Below are 17,110 nucleotides of genomic sequence, written 5' to 3' on the forward strand. Positions count from 1 at the left end.
ATTGTACCCTCGGGGACATGACGTCCCTGATTTCCTTCTCATTTATTTCCTTCAGCAAGAGAACGGAAATACCATCACCAGAAAAGTTGAGAATTTCTCAGTTAAGACTAGCTTATGTCAAAATAAAAATGAAGCATAAAAACAAAAAGGAAAAGGATGACATAATACTCAGTTCTTTCTGATTCTTTTCATGTTCTACCTGATTACTTTAAAGTTTACATTATATAAATTAAGTCTTTGCTTTCTTTTTTGTTAGACGACTTAGTAAAATGCCCACCTTCTCTTATCATTTGGGAGCTTACAGTTATTAAAGAATTGAAATACTTGATTTATTATACGGTTAATTACTGATTTATTATAAGGCTAATAAGTTTTACACCATTTCAAGTAAGGATCCTAAATCAATGAGCTTCTAATCTGGACTGATGCTAAAAGAGCAAAAGGAAAGATACTGATCAAGATGCCACCATCCCCAATTCCCTGTCACAATATCAACCTCTGTGTATCGTTTTCACTCTGATTTGTAATCTGAATTCTATATTTTTGTGAAAGCCATTTTAAACTACACATTTATTTATTTATTTATTTTCCCCTCTTCTTCCACCTCCCCCTCCCCCACCCCTCTTCAAGCCGTTGTTTCTCAGTCTAGTTGTGTAGGACACAGCTCCCTGGCCCATGCTGGTATTATGAGCCTCGCACTCCCCCTGACTGAGGCAGTCGGTCGCCAGTCATCGGTCGGCTGCTCACAGCAGAAACTAAACATTTAGAGTCCATCATTTTTATTCATCTTTTTTCCAACTTGTTCCAGAACTATTTGGTTTATGCAAAGTCCCATGTATTTATGTTTTATTTTTTGCTCATCCAAATATGAACAATTATATATTCACACTTTATAAACAATCTATCCACATATAAACCTATTTAATTATTAAAATCAATAAAAATAAAAACAAAACCTATTATATTGATCCCTATTTGAATTACACTTAATTTTTCATACTTTATATTTTCTCCTGTGTGAGTACCATTAAGAATCCATCACATTTCACAGGCCCAACTTGTTTCAATTAACCATAATAAAATTATTAATAACTACATTTAATATTAATTTACATTCAATTTTTTCACCTTTTGACTAGTAGGAATCCATTTTAGTCAGCAACTTTGTCCTTTGAGTACTGCTTTCACATTAAAAACCTATCCTTACTTTCATGCACTTACTTAGCTCCTTTGTGAAACACCACTTAAACAATGATAAAGGTATCCGAAGGGCAAAGTACACAGAGAAAAGAATGGGAGAAGTGATAAAAGATGATGACAAAATGTTTGAAGTTGGAAGGCAGACTCAATATCTCTTAGAAACTAAGTCTGCATTTGTGAAAGGGTAGACTGGTGGGGAGCCAACATACAAGACAATTCATGCTTTAGAACCTGAAAAACACAGGACTTAGAGGCACACTGTGTTTCCAGAACATGTAGGTGGGACTAACAGGCAGATTGGTTGAAACACTGCACTTGAAGCGAGTCCCAGATACCCTCATCACTGCACAAAGTGTCCCTATCCACCCAGTCTCAGGCAGATGGCTGAAGATTTTCTCTTAAACTAGAGGGAGCTTGGGCACGATAATTGGAGCAGAGGAGTCATTATGAAAACACAGGGCTAAGTGAATGTTATATCCTGATATGTAGAACACTAGCCTCTTCTCCCTTTGGATGTAGCCTAGCAGCCATGCTCAAACTCTTCAGGCAAAGTGTTATGGGATTCCTCTCTGAGGAAATCAATTTGCCTAAGTGAAAAGACATATAATAGCTGCCCCATAACTTTATAATGAACTCACTGCCCAACATCCTCGCATCTGTTTGCTTTCTTGTACTTCACACTTTAACATGAACAGACATTGATGAGTCAGCAGACATTTGAGAAAGATAAAACAAACATATAAGGGGGAAAAAGGAAAAATGGAGGAAACAGAGGCAAAAAACAGCAAAAGGAAATATTGAAAGAAATAATTTAATTGACTCAAAAGGGAAGATATTGCATTCCTGAAACAATAGGAAGTCTTGAAAAGGAAACTCTCAGAAATTCTGAAAGAGGTCTTTGGAATTTAAGAAACAAGTTATATCAGAAATTAAAAGGTTAAAAAATGAGTTGGAAACTAAAGTTGTAAAAATCTCCTAGAAAGTAAAACAAAAATCCAAAAAGATAAAATATAAGAAAAGATTTTTAAAAGATTATCTGACAATGAGAGTTCAGAAAGAGAAGAGAAAAATACAGGGAGAAAATTACCAAAGAACAGAGAAAAAGATTTCTTAGCACTAAAGACTTTCAGCCACACTATCATGAAATTTCAAGATACTAAGAGTAGAGAACGTATAAGCTTCTAGGCAGAAGGAAAAGAACAGGAAGAAGGAGAAGTATGAGAAGGAGAGAAGGAAAGGAAAAGAGGAAGGAAGGAAGGAAGGAAGGAAGGAAGGAAGGAAGGAAGGAAGGAAGGAAGGAAGGAAGGAAGGAAGAAAAGATAGAAAGAAGGAAAGAAAGAAAAGAACCATAATACCAACTTTAAAATAGTATCTAATAAGAAAGAAAACATACAAAAAATATTAATTAAAATGACATCAGGCATTTAAATAGTAGCACTGGCAACTAAAAGATATGCAAAAACACTTAAACAATTTTTAGGGAAAGTATTTCTAGTCTAGAATTCTTATTCTATCCAGATTCCCAATTAAATATGATGGTAGAAATGAAATTTTTTACAGATGATAAAGATCTAAAATATGTACTGCCTTCCAGGCTTTCTTTTTGTAAATTACTGGAAGATGTATGCCACAAAAACCAGGGGGGAAAGAAAACAAAGTTATGTAAGAAAAGAAATGTGAACATAGTATACTACATGATTTTGTTGTGAGATACATATGTGTATGTACACATATACATTTATAGAAAATAATACTGAATCTTGTGTAAACTATTTAAAATTTTAATATAAATATTATAAAAATAAAGGAGTAGGGAAAGTGTAATAGTAGTGAAAAGAGAGTTAAATCCTAAACTCCCGTAGCAGAAAGCCTAAAACAATGTCAAACTGAAAAAACAAAACAAAAAAAAACCCCTCAAGAAATAGTCATGTAAGCATATTCAGCAAAATAGATGAAATCCTAAAAGGAAGAGTGTATAAAGTGGCACCTTTTTGTCACTTTGGGATAAAGAATCAGAGTTGAGAGGAGTGGTACAAATGCCTGCTGTTTTTCATTAAAAGTTCTGCACAAAAATGTACTACTTATTACCAATTAAATAAAACTATTTTAACTGTGAAGGGCTAAAATTGGAAAACAAAAACACCTTTAATCTTACGAAGGGTTTTTACTAAAGATATTTAAAATATTTAGCTATATTCTCACTAAATTTAAAGAAACTACGCTTACTCTCTTTCCTTAACATTGTACTGGAGTTACTATTCTATCCATGAATTAAAAAAAATGATGATATAGAGAGTGATAAGGAAGTGACTATCTTTCATCATTTATAGATGGAATAATTACTTGTGTAGGAATTCAATAAAAACTCTAGTTAAGTAATTGAAATAAATAATAGAGTTCATTACAATTTCTGGATAAAATATCAGTACACTGAGTATTTTTCTGTTTTAGGGCTTTCATATTTGCTTTTCCCTCCGCCCAGAAGGATCTCCGTCCAAGATATTTGGACAACTTCCTTTTTCACCATATCCATGTGCTGTCCCCTTATAACCATTATTTTCATTCATAGCATTTATGAACACCCACTAATACAAAACATTTTTCCTCACTGGGCTGTAAGCTCATATATATGAGAAACACTCAAATATTTGTATAAAAGTTATAAGGATATTGTGGCATTGTTTTAAATAGTGAAAATCTGGAAACAGCTTAGTTGTCCATTCATGGGTTAACTAATAAATAAATCGTATAATACTCATGTGTTAGAATATTAGGCAATGACAAGATAACCGGCATTAATCAATAGACATCTCAAACCCATAATATTGGTCAAAAAAAAAAAAGCTAACAACACAGCATTATGTATGATATGATACCAGTTCTGTAAATTTAAAAATATATACACAAACAGCTCAATAAAATATATTGTGGTAAAAGGTAACATCACGGACTGCATATACAATCCTCCGGTGAGGGGAAGGAAAGGGGGCCTGAAGAGGGGAGTGTAAAGGACTTCAAAATTTTCTGTAATGTTTTCATTCTTAGAGATGTTCCGAATTAAACAGGACTCAATGTCCAAGTTAATTCATTTTGGGGGGCATATACACAGGTGTTATATATAATAATATCCTTTTTACATGTTTGTTTGGCATGTGTTTGGTTTAATATGGAAAAGTTTTTGTTGTCATTTTATTTGTTTGCCTTCAAAATTTAAAGTAAAGGAAGAAGCGGGATAACAAAAACAGAATCCTATATTCAGGAAGAAGGAAAAAGTATACACAAGGCAAAGAGGATGGACATTAGAAAGGAAAACTGGTTTGGCAGATAAAAACCAATGGAGACCGGGACTAAGACACAAATGTTCAAAAATCGTTTTGAGATATTTCTGCTACAATTACAACTCCCTTGTAATTAGAGGAATCTTATTATCTTCCATTTTATCTCAAGCCATCAAAACATGGCAGAATGGAATACTCTGGATACTTAATTTTTAGGAATTGACTTTGAGATCCTGAATAGGTGGCATCCTATGAAAAGCAAATGCAATTATAAGCTGTTTCATCTGCTTTAAAAAGTATGGGCTGTAAAACCCCAGAGTCCACAGACTGAATCGAAGCTCTGTTACTTCATGCCTGAGCAACTTTGAGATGGCTTTACCCCCTCTAAACCTCCGCTTCATCATATAATAATAATATTAGTATTGGAGTTCATCATCATAGTATTATTATATGAGGATAATAATATTTTCCAATTCACAGCATTGTTGTGAAAATTAAATTTGATCATACTTTTAAAGCTTCTAGCACAGTGCCTTGCTCAATAATAGCAGCTATTGTTACTATTTCACTACATTTAGTGGAACCTTTGTCCTTTCTTCTGTTGCTATAGCATGTTTGACCTCCCTATAATCTGAGTTTGTGGTCAAGAGATGATATTGGAAATAGATTTTGGTCAATGAAATAGGCCATTAATTTGTTTATGCTTATGTGTGCATATGTGTGACTGGTGGATTGAGAAGCCTGCCCCAAATTCCTATTCCTAGGAATGTCTCCTTGTAATCACAAATGTGCATTCAATCCACAAGATTACAGAGGAGCTGCCAGGTTGGAACAGGGTGAATCCACCCCATGGCCACAGCTGACTGGTTGATCAAATTAGAATAAAGCAGAGTGTGCAAAAAAGAGAAGAAGGAAGCAGACATTCACAGAACAGAGAACCCAAATTAGACGGGTTTTGAGTCCCTGGCCTCAATTCATTCTTTAGGTTCAATTGCATTCTGTGTTTGACTTCTATGTGAAACCTCAAGTTCCCTTTATTAATTCATGTTTTTGCTCATACTTCTTGTGTTGAGTTTCTGTTACTTATTACCCCAAAAATTCTGACTAATATAATGTGAATGCAACACAACTATAGCTACTTTTCTACTTGCCTATGGCTGGTATATAATAAAAGGATTTGACTTACAACTCAGGAAAAGTGATTGATGAAACTATATAACTTTTTCCAAAGCTATATTGTACACACATCTCATTGGTTTAAAATAGTTACCACAAATCTGAAGAATTGGGAGCTTTAGAAGATTCAGAAAATAAGCAACTGAGTGAATGAGGTATATGTCAGTAGATCGTCACCTCACCCAATTCTGTTTATTTAGACATCATAAAAGAATTTATAAAATGAGACAGAATTCTTCTAGATTGAAAAAAAGGTAACAGAGAAATGACATGACTTGGCCTAAATACAGTTAAATAATACAAGGAGACAGAATGCAAATGAATATATTTTGTGTGTGGAATAGATATGCTGCTAATTGCGTTCACTTATTATCATAGAAATGACATGTTTTCAGCTTTAGTTATATGCCGCCACAGTTAATAATTGAAACACAAACACATGAAACAGTAATTTAGTGGCAGACTTTGTAATTACAAAAGTATAGTAAGGGTTTGTTTTGTAAACATATGTGAAACTCCTTTGTACATGGTGTAATTAACATGAACATAAAAATATAAGGAAAGCTTAAAGAAGAAATTCAGCCATATACTTATAAAGCAATACGTCAAAATAAAGACATGCAAGCCTCCACTGACCCAAAGTATTTCAAAATATCTTGTTGGGGACATATAAATTCTTTAAAGTTCTTAAAAACAGCATGTATGATTTGAAATAGTCACTTAATATTTATTTTAGAAATAAAAGCTACATTTCTATACTTTCAGCTGTTCTCTAGTGCACCCTTAGACTGTTTTTTAGCTTGTCTGATAGATTGGCAGTACAACATGGTGGCTAAGTCAGACATTGACTAAATTCTTGCTCTACTATAAACTATTTGATCATGGGTGAGACCCTACTCTCTGTGAGCCTTGGTTCCTCATCTATAAAGTAAAGATAGGCGCTTAGAAGGATTCATATAGATAATGGGTACCTTTATAAAAAAAACATTACATGGGAGAGATCCAACATGGCAGAGTAGATAAACATTGTGTCTGCTTCCTTCCATGAACACATTAAAATTACAACTAAATTATAGAATAAACAACCTGGAGAACCATCTTAAGTCTAGCTGAACAGAAGTTTTATAACTAACGATATAAAGAACAAGCCACATCAAGACTGATAGGAGGGGTGGAGACGCAAAGCAGGCTGCCCCCAAACCTCAGTGTGGCAGTTGAGAATCAGGAGAGATTATCTCAGACGTGGGGGTTCCCCTAGAGGGGCAAGGGACCCCAGCCTCACAACAGGCTCCCCAGCCCACAGTATTGCTGCCAAGAAGAGCAGTCCCCACAATATATGGCTGTGAAAACCAGTGGGGATTTGGACAATCCAGATGAGATGGAAGGTAGCAGGGAAACCCAGACATCTTCTTAAAGGGCCCACACATAGACTCAGTCAATTGCAGACACTTACCCTGGGCTCCAGCGGAGGGTTGGTGACTCAGTGGGTGTCAGAGGCATATGGCAGACAGACTGAGGTGTGTGGCTTCAAAGCAAGGGCTGGAGGACAGTTGCCATTTTCCCTGTGTGGGAAAAAGCAGCCAGTAGGCAGGAGCCATTTTTTTCTGCGCTGAGCCCTCCCCCAACAACCAAATCTGAATCTGGATTGGTCTGCTGCGCTTCACTGCTTCACTGCTCCACACTGCTGAATCACTGGGACGCTGCCCTACCCAATTTCCCCAACACCAGAGGCACTTCCTCAGCAAGCAGTCAGCCTCCACTGCATTGTACTCTTTCTTGGAAAGTTATCGCTGTCTGCCAGCCCCGGGAAGTTGGTCACTGGCCTCGGTGTGCTCTGAGACTTTTGCTGAGTAGCCCCAGCCTCAGTATAGACACCAAACTAGAATCTACATTAACCTGGTGAACACCACTCTTCCCACTCAGTACCTCCCTGAGACCCTGCCTAACCCAACTTGCATATCACATGAGGCTGTACCAATGGCTGAACCTTAAGGGAGCTGGCAGGTGGCAACAGGCCTCAGGATATCCTGGATTTTTGAGGAGCTACCCCAGGCCCAGTACTGGTGGCAGCCATCCTCGGTTTGTAGTGTGGCCTCTCCCATGTGCAAGCAGGTTTAGCACAGACAGTGAACAAGTGCAGATCACTTTGTAGCTCCTACCAGGTAGCTCCCAGCCAGTCACAGACAATTAGTGACCTGGGCCTGCACCAAAGTCCCTGCCAACAGGCCCCAGAACCAACATATTTGGAAGCTGGCTTCTGACCACAGCAGAGCACCACCCAATTAGCCCCACAAGTGGCACACACAAGGAGAGTCTCAACAAGCACCAGAGCTCACTTGGGCAAATCCCAATCAATGGGGTAACCCCCCAGAAAGCAGCCTGTAAGCTATCGATGTGGCCAAACTCTACAGGCAGTCATCCTAGGGGTCAGTCCCATCCACTGACATGCCAATAGCAATCAAGGCTCAACTATAAAAGCAGGGCACACACAACCCACATAAGGAATACTCCTGGAGAAACTGGAACAGGTGATCAGGGAAACTGTGCCAAGAACCCACAGAATACCTACTACATAAGGCCACCTGGCCAGGACTCGGAGACATACCAGATCTATCTAATACATAGAAACAAACAGAGAGAGGCAGCCAAAATTAGCAAACAAAGAAATGCACCCCAAATGAAAGAACAGCAGAAAATTCCAGGAAAAGAACAACCAAGCAACCTGACAGAGACAGAATTCAAAACAATGGTTTTAAGGATGCTCAAGGATTTTAGTGAGAATTTCAACAAAAAGATAGCAAACTTGAAAAAAGACATAGAAACCATTAAAAAAAAGTTAGAAGTGAAGACTACAATAACTTATATGAAGAATGCACTAGAAAGAATCTCTACATGAAGCGGAGGATTGAATCAGTGATTTAGAAGACAAGGTAGCATAATACACCCAATCAGAACAGCAAAAAGAAAAAAATAATAATAAAAAAATGAAAAAATGAGGAGAGTTTTAAAGACCTCTCGGACACTATCAAGGATAGCAACATTCGCATCATATGGGGTACCAGAAGGAGAAGAAAGAAAGCAAAGGATTGGGATCCTATTTGAAGAAATAATGACTGAAAACTTTGCTAACTTGGCAACTGCATGCTAAGCATCTTACAGACCATCTCAATTAACTTAAAAAAAAAAAAAAAAAAAAACTCCATCAAATAACCATTATCTTCCCCCACTGTATAGTTGAAGAAAATGAGAGAAAAGCTAGATACCTTACCCATAATCAAACACAATAACCAATTGGAGCTAGAACTTGAAACCAGGTAAGCCAAAACCTAAACAACTATCATAATTGATTCTATCCTTTTCATTCTAGTTTTAATCACTTCAGTAGCTTGTTCAGGTGCCAGAGCATTCAAAAACATACATTTATTTTCATACAAAATAATATGATCTGAGTAATAATGTCTGTCCTAAACATAATAAAGGAAAAAGAGAGAGCGATTCAAGGGAATAATGGGAATTTGATGATGAAAAAAAGGGACAACTTAGTATTTGGGGTTGCCTTCTCTGTGGCCCAAAGAACATGGGGTCTAATTTCTCAAAAAACAAAAACGAAAACAAAAAAAAAAACAAGTATTAGTCTTATAGTGTCCCAGGCTAATCAATACAAAGGTAGAGGATGTAATCTAATTCAGGTAGGCCAGCAACTCACTGGTCTGCCCAGCAGAGTTAGACTCTGCTCTTCCTGGTTCAGTCCACTGATCCCAAAAAGACAAGCCTCATAAACAAAATATGAATCAAGGTAAAACCAGCCTAGGAACCATAAGAGGGTTATCTCAGCATGAGAACACAGAGAAAAGGAAAACCATCAAGAAAGGTAGATGATTTTTCAGCTAAGCCAAGCAGAGCATATTATTATTTTTTGACAGAGATGAATATTAGCAAAGGAATATTTGGGAAGCCTGAAAAACTCTTCATTTTCTTTGGTGGGCATATGCACACATCTTAATGCAAAAAGCACAGAAATCCCTATCTCCCAGCTCTACATTTCCGAACACGCTCAACAAAGGGTGCACTCAGATGAAACATCAGTTAGCTTCTTCTTTCACTGGGAATGTGCTTATTAACTGTTGTTCAAATACTTTGTAGACATAACAGCCCCGGGAGAGAACGTGGCTTTGTATTTACAAGGTAGTCATTTGTTGTTATTTATAGTTCTTTTAATTTTCACCTTTTTGCATTTAAATTTTCTTCCAAAGGTTATGATTAAAATAGCACTACTTAAGAGAGGAAAAACTCTCTTTAATGTGCATGTTTTTTCATACAAATTTTTAAGCTTAAGAAAGAGTCCAGAGATGCCCATTTTGTTCCTTTGTCAACTTTATGAACATTCATAATTTGTTTCCTAAGAAAAACAATCGTGGTATCATTATGCAAAACTGAGACAGAGCCTCTTTTAGCAGAGGTCATCATTCTAAACAGATGTTCCTGCTTTCATCTATTAACGAAATTGCTCCAAATAAGAGAAGTAAAGGGAACTAACATTTGTTTAAAATGTTAACAGTATAAGACTCTCTGCCGGTTAATAGATGTTCATTTTCATCTGTAATTCTTAAACTAGTAATGTTGATAGTACTATGGGTTACTGCATAGCAGAGTGGTTAAGGGCATGGCATTAATGTTGCACACATTCGGGTTTGTGTATGAACTCGGCCAGTTATCAGCTGTCTAACCTTGAACAAGTTATCGTATTTTGCCATGTATCATGCACACTGTTTTGCCCAAATTTGTGAGGGAAAAATAAGGATGCGCATTATACATGGGTAGTACTAATTCCATTTGGGGACAAAGCCAGGAGTGCAGTTTCCAGGCTCTCGGCCTCATGTGGAAAGGGGCTGGCTCAGGTAGTAAATGGCCATCAACTGTGATTGGATGGCCATCAGCTGTGGCTAGTTGGCCGTCAGCTGTACCAGTGAGCCATTGGCCACTAATATAACTGCCGTGGCTATGCTAGCAGAAAATGGGGGCTAGCAAGAAGATGGTGGTGTGGTGTGGTGGAGTATGGATTGCAGATTGCCGAGAGGCAGATTGCAGTTAGCAAGAGAGTTTGGTTGGCAGAGACAAGTGGATGGCGGGTTGCAGATCATATGGTTACTACTGCGTGTGTCTCCCCCAGCCTCCAGTGAGACTATAGTGGTATGACTCCCCTACCTATGGCTCCGTGGGTGTTCCTTTTTGGCCTCACCGTGTCCTGCGTTCTTATGGGGGGAGCCAGAGCTGAGACCCCACATGACACCCTGAATGACATTCCATATCTATAGAAATGTTTTTAATTCTTTTATTATGCTTGTAAGTTAAAAGTATAACTTTGAAAATAACAATACCTGTATGCAAAATAATACCGTGGAATATGATAACCAGTTTTTGCTGAACTTACAGCAAACTTGAAACTAGGAAGAAATCTTGGCCTTCTATGATGCATAAATATCGTAAATTTGTTACCAGTATGTAAAATTTTTTGTACCTTGTATCTGTTCTTATGTTTTGGAATTTTTTGTTACATAGAATTCCTTGTACCATAATATGTTAAAAAAATAAATGCTAAAATTCCTTTATAATACAAAAAACAAGTACCTAAATGTAAACAAATAAAAATTTGAATTAAAAAATTAAACCGAAAGATTTTTTATCATGAAAGTTTAGGCCAAAAACATGGGTGCACATTATACATGGCAAAATATGGTACTTAAACTCTTTGTGTGTCAATTTTATTTCCTTATTTTTTTTAAATAGAGAAATTATTAGTGTATGTAGTAAAGGCTTATTATAAAAATTAAATGAAAAAATGTAGGAGAGCTCTTAACACGGTGCTTAATATCCTTACTATTGTTACTCTATTCATTCCTCAGGGGGACACACTGAGGCACAGGACTCCACCCAGCCAGTAAGTGGCAGAAGTTATTTGAAACTGGGTCCTTTTCTATTCTAAAATCTAACACTTTTTGTACTACATTGCAATAGGATAAGTGGTGACCAAATGAGATTTTGTGAACTTCAATAAAGAACAATATTTTCAGACTAAAGAGGTATCTTTTTCCTAGAAATTATCATGCCAAGTACACGACAGTCTCATCAGGATATTGTTACAAATACTAGGAATTCATTCAAATAGTCATGTCTCTAAAAACACTTGAGTATCAAAAAAAAAGAACTGTGCCTGTCGTGCAGGGAGGCCTGCGGGTTCTCTGCTCCCACTCCCCACACAAGAACGCAGGATATGGTGAGGCCAAAAAGGAACACCCACGGAGCCATAGGTAGGGGAGTCATACCACTATATTCTCTCTGGCGGCACTATACTCTCACTGGAGGCTGGATCCACACTGTCCGCAAACCGCCATCCACGCTTGCCAGCCCAGCCACCATCTTCTTGCTAGCCCCCATCCTTCTCCTCTTTTCTCTCCTCTCTCTCCTAGCGTAGCCACAGCAGTTATATTAGTGGCCAATGGCTCACTGGTTACAGCTGACGGCCAACTAGCCACAGCTGATGGCCATGCAATCACAGTTGATGGCCATTTACTACCTGAGCCAGCACCTATCTATGTGAGGCCAAGAGCCTGGAAACTACTTTCTGGGGCTCTGCCCCCACAGTGCCACTGCTGGGAATACTCCCTGAAAGAAAGTGAAGAGTCAAGGACTGAAATAGCAGTCTTTTGTAGTGTTCCCCCTTAATTCCCCCCAAAAAAACCACACATCTCATTCTAACAGAGGGGGAAATATCTAATGTTTTACCACCTCAGTATCAGTCATGGAAATAACTGATAGCAGTCAATACTCCTGTAATGTGCCAACATGCCAAATAAAAAAATTAAAAAACTTAAAAATAACAATCTTAATGGAGAAGCCAAATCGAGTAAAAGGCAGTATTGTCTCTCATGAGCTGCACACGATATATTTCAAAGTAACTTTCAGGTGTCTCCTTCTGCTCTCTAAGCCATTATTAGGGCCAAACAGCATGCATGGAGTAAAACTACAAATAGGCTGTTTGGAATTAACAGCAGCATTTATGGAAAACCTAACATTGCCTGTTTATTGTCTAAAGAAAATTTATTTTTTATAAATGAAATACATTTGATCCGCTAACAATTATCACCCCAATAAACTTTAACTAAAAAAAAAAGAAATGAAATACAGATTTTTAAAAACCAATCAGATAAAAAGTCACCTGGCTATTCAAAATGAGAACACCACCTGCCCCAGCTTAGCTCTACCTTCAGAATTCAAGTTAGGTCCACACACACCAACAGCACCCTCTACTGTCTAGCAATAACACTGAAAATAGTGTAGCTCACATTTCCTGAAGCCACAAATCATTTACATTTTTCAAATGAAAACATTTTGTTAAGAAATAAAATTTGATTATCTCTGTATCTATCTCTCTATCTCTATCTCTACATCTATATCTGAGAGAGACAGAGAGAAATAGCAATGAAGGAAAATTGCTACCAGTTGGTAACTAACAATCCATTTCCAAGAAAAGGTTTCAAAATAAGGAGGAGGAAAGTTAAAGGGGAAGGGAGACGTGGTAGCCAACATCCAAGATGAGCCCTGCCTCCTGGTATTGACATCCTTGTGTACCCTCTCTTCCCCATTATGCCAGGGTTGGTCTGAGTGATCAAGAAAACACAGCAGTGGGCTGGCCGGGTGGCTCAGGCAGTTGGAGCTCTGTGCTCCTAACACTGAAGGCTACTGGTTCGATTCCCACATGGGCCAGTAAGCTCTCAACCACAAGGTTGCCTGTTTGACTCCTCGACTCCCGCAAGGGATGGTGGGCTCTGCCCCCTGCAACTAACAACAGCAACTGGACCTGGAGCTGAGCTGCGCCCTCCACAACCAAGATTGAAAGGACAACAACTTGACTTGGAAAAAATCCTGGAAGTACACACTGTTCCCCAATAAAGTCCTGTTCCCCTTCCCCAATAAAATCTTCAAAAAGAAAAACAAAAAAAGAAAACACAGCAGAAGTATTGGTTTGTCATTTCCAATATTGAAATATAAATGATAACATGGCTTCCATCTTCTTTATGAGCTCTCTCTCTCTCTCTCTCTCTCTCTCTCTCTCTCTTTCCCCCACCCGCCACTTGTTCTGAGGAAAGTCATGCTGTGAGCAGCCTATGGATGAAACTATGTGGTGAAGAGCTGAAGCCTCGTACAGACAGTCATGTGACTGAGTGTCATGTGGGGTCTCTGGTCCCGCTCCCCCAACGCAAGACATGGTGAGGCCAAAAAGGAAAAACAACGGAGTCATAGAAAGGGGAGTCATACCACTATACTTTCGCTGGTGGCTGGGTTAGAGACACAGGAAGCAGGAGCCACACAATCTGCAATCCACCATCCACTTCTCTGCCAACCAACCAACAACAACCCTTGCCAGTGTAGCCACGGCAGTTATATTAGTGGCTAATGGCTGACCAGTAACAGCTGATGGCCACCCAGCCACAGCAGATGGCCATCTAATTACAACTGATGGCCAACTAATAACAGAGCCAGCACCTTTTCACATGAGGTCGAGAGCCTGGAAACTGCTCTCTGGGACTCTGTCCCCACAACAACAGATAACTAACACAAAAGAGGAAAAATAGAGGAACAAGATGATGAGGAGATGATATTGGGATAATCAAGTTAAGACTGGAGAGTGTGAGAATTATTTGCTTAAATTTCCACTTTCATTTTTATATATATTTTTACTCTGGATAGTGCCAAGCTTTCTCCCTTTTTACATTGTATATTCTGACCTAAATGACAATATTTGTATTAATTGCTCTCTGACACAGCCTTTTGTTACCCTGTGTGGGAACAGAGTCCCTGAGAGCAGTTTCCAGGCTCTCAGCCTCACATGGAAAGGTGCTGGCTCGGTTATCAGTTGGCCATCAGCTGTAATCAGATGGCCATCTACTGTGGCTGAGTGGCCATCAGCTGTTACCGGTTAGCGATTAGCCACTAATATAACTGCCATGGCTATGCTGGGGGTTGGTTGGTTGGCCGAGAAACAGATTGTGGCTAGCAAGTGGGGTTGGTTGGTTGGCAGAGAAGCACAGGGCGTATTGCGAATCATGTGGCTCCTGCTTCCTGTGTCTCCAACCCAGCCGCCATCGAGAAATATAGTGGTATGACTCCCCTATCTATGGCTCCGTGGGTGTTCCTTTTTGGCCTCACCATATCCTGCATTCTTATGCGGGAAGCAGGACCAGAGACCCCGCATGACACCCTGGGACAAACAACTGTAAAAAAAATAATGATGAGAGTGTCATTTATCAGAGAGAAGAGATATGAGAAGTGTATGTGAATGTTTGTATACATGTATATATACACATTTATACTCGTACATATATGTATATGTATTTACATATGTGTGTGTCCTCAAATTTAGAAACGTAAAATAAAATCAGTTTCACAAACACAAAGCCTTACCGGAAATTCCTCCATAGAACACTAGCAAAATTTAATTGAGCCCAATTAGAAATCTGTTTAAACATACATTTGCTTTCTGCAAAATGTAAAATTCTTGAATGATCCTCAAGGGTGAAAATAAGAGAAGATAACAAGGCACAGTATATGTAGGTCAGCTAGAAGGTCCACTCTGATAAAGGATGAAGAGCCATGACAACCCCAGACTGGAAGTCCTGAATCTTGGGCAGCAAACCTCACTTGGTTATTATCACTACAGTCTTTGGGCTAGCAGTGTTCTCATGGTTCAAATGGGAATGTTAAATAAAACCATCTTAAACAGTCCATCTAAGTCAAGGGTCTATGAATTTTTATGAATGGAGAGGAAAGTGAGGCAACAATGTGGAAAATTAACAAGGAAAATGTAGATCTTCTATCTCTGAGAAAATGTACTACTATCTATTGAGGAAAGAAATGCCCTCCTTTAATGGGTTTTCTGTAGTATAAGAAACTTAAGGCTACTTATTACTCTTTTCATCTCATTACAGTATTTGGTTTAAGGCTTCTCTGCGTGTTCAGCCCCACAAGGTCCTACGGTGGATATACAAGAAGTGTAAGGCAAGTTTCCTTCACTTAAGGAAATCTCCATCTCATTTGGAAGCCACACCTCCAGGAAGCAATCAGAGAACATGCCAGATGTGTAATTTATTTGCCTTGATTCACTGGAAAAGGAGGTCATTGTTAGAAGAGATTACTGATGACAATATTCTAGAAAAGGATAACTTAGGTAGTCTCTGAGTTGAACTTGGAGGGGAAGAGGAGAGACAGGATATTTCAGGTTCACTCTGTCTTGCACGCCTGCTTACAAGAGGCAAAGTCTCTGTGGAATCAAGATGGTCAAGCTCTTCCATCACTTTATAGAGAAGGATAAGAGCATCTTCTGAACTGTCAGGCATTGCAGCTGATGGCACTTTACTCTGTGGCTCCCCATCATTCCTTCTTCACCTTTGTTTTTATCCTACTCTTTTATTGTTATAAATAATGTATTATATTACTACTAATAGCACCAATTCCCATGGATTAATCACCTACAACGTGCTCTGTGTGTTTTACTTAATTCCCCAAAAAATCCTATGATGTAAGTTTTATTATCTTCATTTTACAGATGACAAAATCGAGATACAAAAGCATTAAATAGCTTGCCGCAAGTTACACAATCAGTAACGTCACATTCCTGTCTTGATTCCATAGCTCATGCCCTGTCCACTATATTAAATACCTTCCGGTCTTAAGACTAATTTAACTATGTTCATTCTCTCTCTTCCCATCTTCTGGTCTGTCACCAGTCCTACACAAACAAGCAAAATCACAGACAAGGTAGTGGAGAGAGTTTGAGCAGGGAAAGAAACTCTTGCTCAAAACCATCACACACACACACACACACACACACACACACACACACACACAAACACACACACACACAAAACAAAAACCATCATAGTTGCTGGCATTAAAATGGCAGCCCAAAGAGAAACTGGTTAGAATAGAAAAAGGAGGGTAACTATTTCCAGGTTTTAAGGTGGAGTTAGAAACAGACATCGGCCTCAGATTTCCTCAAAAAGTATAACTGCAAGAGTGGACACACCATGTTTCCCCTAAAATAAAACCTAGCTGGACAATCACCTCTAAAACGTCTTTTGGAGCAAAAATTAATATAAGACCTGGTATTATATTGTATTGTATTTATTATATTATGTTATGTTATGTTATGTTATATTATATTATATTATATTATATTATATTATATTATATTATATTATATTATATTATATTATATTAAGATCCAGTCTTATATTGTAGTATAATAAGACTGGTTCTTATATTAATTTTTGCTCCAAAAGACGTATTAGAGCTGATTGTCCGGTTAGGCCTTATTTTCTGGGAAACACAATACTGGTGGAGCTGCCAGGGGCCAGAAGACCTTTGCCTTCACCGATGGGGTCCTGGCTCTTCAAAGG

This window comes from Rhinolophus sinicus, chromosome 6, assembly GCF_057876585.1.
Source record: "Rhinolophus sinicus isolate RSI-liver-muscle chromosome 6, RSI-T2T, whole genome shotgun sequence".
In the NCBI taxonomy this organism is placed as follows: domain Eukaryota; kingdom Metazoa; phylum Chordata; class Mammalia; order Chiroptera; family Rhinolophidae; genus Rhinolophus; species Rhinolophus sinicus.